This window comes from Onychomys torridus, chromosome 22, assembly GCF_903995425.1.
Source record: "Onychomys torridus chromosome 22, mOncTor1.1, whole genome shotgun sequence".
NCBI lineage: Eukaryota > Metazoa > Chordata > Mammalia > Rodentia > Cricetidae > Onychomys > Onychomys torridus.
The window spans coordinates 8730473-8734226 of NC_050464.1; positions in this window are offsets into that span (position 1 = coordinate 8730473).

Below are 3754 nucleotides of genomic sequence, written 5' to 3' on the forward strand. Positions count from 1 at the left end.
CCCAGCATTTAGGAGGTCAAGGCAGGAGGTTGGGACATCCTCAGCTACATAACTGAGGTAGAGGCTAGCCTGGGTTACATAAGATCCTGTCTTAATCTCAATAAAACAAAAAGAAAAGAAAAGAAACTTGAGGGAGGACCCAGTGTCTGTAAGACTAAGAGTCAGTAGCCCCTAGAGGGGACTTGTGAGAGCCTGTAGCTGGATTGGTCCAGCTGGACTCCTGCCTGGGTCTCTCTTGCTGATGGGTCCCCAGTGTGCTGTGGACATTGATCTAGGTAGCTTCCAGTCTGGACGTCTCAGTTCATGCAGGCCCACCAGACCTTGCTCACTGCTGGTGACCATCCTAGACCCAGCCTGCCCTCATCCTCTGTCTCCTTGGCAACAGGTCTTCCTAAGTTGTGGTCTCCTCAGCTTCCCTTCTAGGTAAGGAACAGAGTGAACTGGCCTCTGGATGTGGGACCCGTGGTCTTGGGCAGGCTGTGCCTAGCAGTTGGAGCCTGGGGAGGCATGGGGGCTTCTGACCTGGCTCTGGAGAAGGTATTAGGGAAACAGCCCTCAGGCCCAGGCCCCAAGAGAAGTACTTCAGCCTGGCCCCTGCTGTTCTAGCCCCAGTGTTTATACACAGCCTGCGGTGCCAACCTGTCCGTCCTCGTCCAGTCTCCTGCCTGAGAGGATCTTCATTCCCTCTAGAGCCCAAGGTGCTCAGTCAGTCTGTAGGCCGATCCCAGGGGATACCCATCCCACACCCAGAGCTCCTGCCCTCACAGACCTAACACGGTTTCTGAAAGCTATATGCTTGCCCTGTCTTTTTCTGGCATTACAGGCCATGGGACAGGCTGCCAAGGTTCCAGGGGGCAGACTGAGGTCCCACACAGCTGTAGACAAGGTCCCAAAGGCAGTGGGACTCCTTCCCCAGTTTCTGGGCATGTCTTAGAGCATTAAACTGGCACCTGAAGGCCACTGTGTAGGCTTTCCAGGACCAGATGCTGCAAGCCCTTAAAATGAGAAAGTGGCTGGATACAGCCTAGGAGGGAACAGGTTGCTTGGAGGTGTCAGGTCTCAAGAGGCCTTGTGACTTTTTCCTTTAAAGGAAGTTCCACTCAGCTGGGTGTGGTGGCACAGGCTTTAATCCCAGCACTGAGGAGGCAGAGGCAAGTGAACCTCTGAGTTCAAGGCCAGCCTGGGCTACAGAGTGAATTCTAGGCCAGCCAGGGCTACATAGAAACCTTATCTCAAAAACAACAAAAATACCAAACAAACATCAGCCCTGTTCCTTCAGACAGGAGCTGAGCTTTCTGCTTGGATCTCATCCCAAAGGCCGGAGCCGTCCTGTGAATCCCGTGAGAACCAGCAGTTTTCGCCAGTGGTATCTTTCATGTCCAGAAACTGGGCTGATGGGGAGGGGCCTGCTCACAGGAGCTGGGGTGCAGCCTGAGGACGCAACCCCCGGTAGTCGGCCTGGTTTCTAGGCGTCTCTTGCAGCGGTCCTTTGACTGCGAGTGAGAATCCTCTTTCTCCACCGGGGCAGGGTCCAGCAGATGTCAATCGCGTGCTCATTTTTGTTTTGGCACCCCTGTTAATCGCAATTTATAGCCTGCAGCATTTGATGCTGGGAGAAGAACCCACCCTAATGTCAGAGATTGGCAGGACTCGGCTGTTAAGTGGCAGACCATATGCTGCCTGCCAAGAAGACAGTGAGTGCTTGTGCCTGTGAGTGGGTATCTGTGTGCCTGGTGCGAGTGTGCGCGTGCAAGTACACATGTGTGTTTGCACCTGCATGTGTGTGCACGTATACCTAGGTAGGCCTGTGTGCGTGCACACAAGCTTGCATCTTCTGGTGTGTGTTCTCTGTGGTAGAGAGAAGGGAGAGAGGAGGGAGAGAAGTGAACTTGTCTTTGGAAACAGAAATCCCCTGACTTCCCATGGCTGCCTGTATCCCTGCCTCAGCCCAGCCCAGGCTGCTCTTGCCTCTACCTCCTTCTCTAGACCTTGTGTTGTTTGTTGTTATATTTATTTTGGTTTTTCAAGACAGGGTCTCACTGATTAGTTCTGGCTTTCCTGGAACTCACTCTGGAGAGCAGGCTGGCCTCAAATTCACAGAGATTCTCCTGCCTCTGCCTCCCAAGTGCTAAGATTAAAGGCGTGCGCCAACACCACCCAGCCAGCCCTTGTGCTGTATGTCTTGTCTTTGATGCCATGTCTCCTAACCCCGTGGCTTGGCACATACCAGCAAACCATACTGAGTTCACCCAGTGGCTTTCCTCATTTCTCTCTTCTTAAAACTCTATGTGTAAGCGTGCATGTGTGTACATGTGTGCAGGTCTGAATGTGCCATGGCACATGTGCAGAGGGCAGAGGGCAATCTTGGGGGTCTCTTTTCACCTTCCACTTCATTTGAGACAGGGTCTCTTGATTGCTGTCACACTAAGCTAGCTCGCCCATGAACTTCCAGGGAGTCTCCTGTCTGTCTCCCATCTCTTGATGGGAGTTCTGTGATGACAGATGTGTCCTACCATGTCTGGCTTTGTGTGGGTTTTGGGGATCTGAACTCAGGTCCTCATGCAACAAGTACATTACCCACTGAGCTATCTCCCCAACCCACTTTCCTGATTTTCATAGGGAGGAATTTTATGGCCATGGTAAGAAGTGTTCTGCTCTTATATGACATGGACAGGCTGACCTGCCATTGACCCTTGGAGGCCCTGTGACAAGGCCCTGAGGTTCAGACCTGGTCTAGACCCAGGCTGTGGCCAGGGAGGGCTGGGCCCAGACATTGATCCCACTGGGTGCCTCTCATTTGGGGATCCAGGGCAAATTCAGTATCTGTCTATTGTATCAGACAAAGTTAAGTGCTTAGCAAGATGATGGGGATCGGGCTGCTCTAGGCTCAGAGGGGTCTGTGGGAAAGATCGGCCCAAGCAGAGGGGCTGTGAGTGCCAAGGGCCAGGCCTCTGTGAGCCAAGGCCGGAACCCTCACTGAGGATGGACAGCAACCCTAGCACCCCTTCCAAGAGATGCCAGCATGCCACCTTTCCTCCAGCCTTTGCTGTGACCTACCCCTTAGAAGAGCTGGAAACTGCTGAACTCTTACAAGGGAAAAAGAGAAGTGTGATGGGGCACACCTGTCGTCCCAGCCCACAGGAGGTAGAAACAGGAGGGTCAGGAGTTCAAGGCCAGCTTTGGCGATATACGAAATTTGAAACCAGCCTGGTCTACATGAGACTCTATGCCACATAGAGATGAGAGAGAGAGAAAGAGAGAGAGAGAGAGAGAGAGAGAGAGAGAGAGAGAGAGAGAGAAAGGAAATTTTGAATGGGGTATGAAGTGTGTCTGCAGGTAGTGTGGGTCTTACATACTGACCTCTTCCTGTGGATGTCACCAATTCACTGGTACTTGGAATTATTAGCAGCATCCACTGCACTGGTGCAAGGGTTTTGTGACTGGTCTCATCTGCATTTGGGGCTGCAGGGTACAATAGAAGTTCCTAGGCTCTGTCAATTCTGTATGGAGGTCTAGACCAGCCGTAGGTACTATGTTAACTGCTCAGTGGTTGCACCTACATCTCTTTGGAGGACCACCAGTGGGTGGGTTTTCTTTGAATTGTTGGACCAGGAGCTTGGCTCAACCTGTCCCGCCCCAGGTGGCCTGGCAGGCTCCCATAGGTGCTGTTCAGGGAAGCCAGGGTCCCTGAAGCAGCTGCTGCTAATGCTGGCCTGGAACCTGCCTCAGAACCTGCGGGTGTGGATGGGACAGG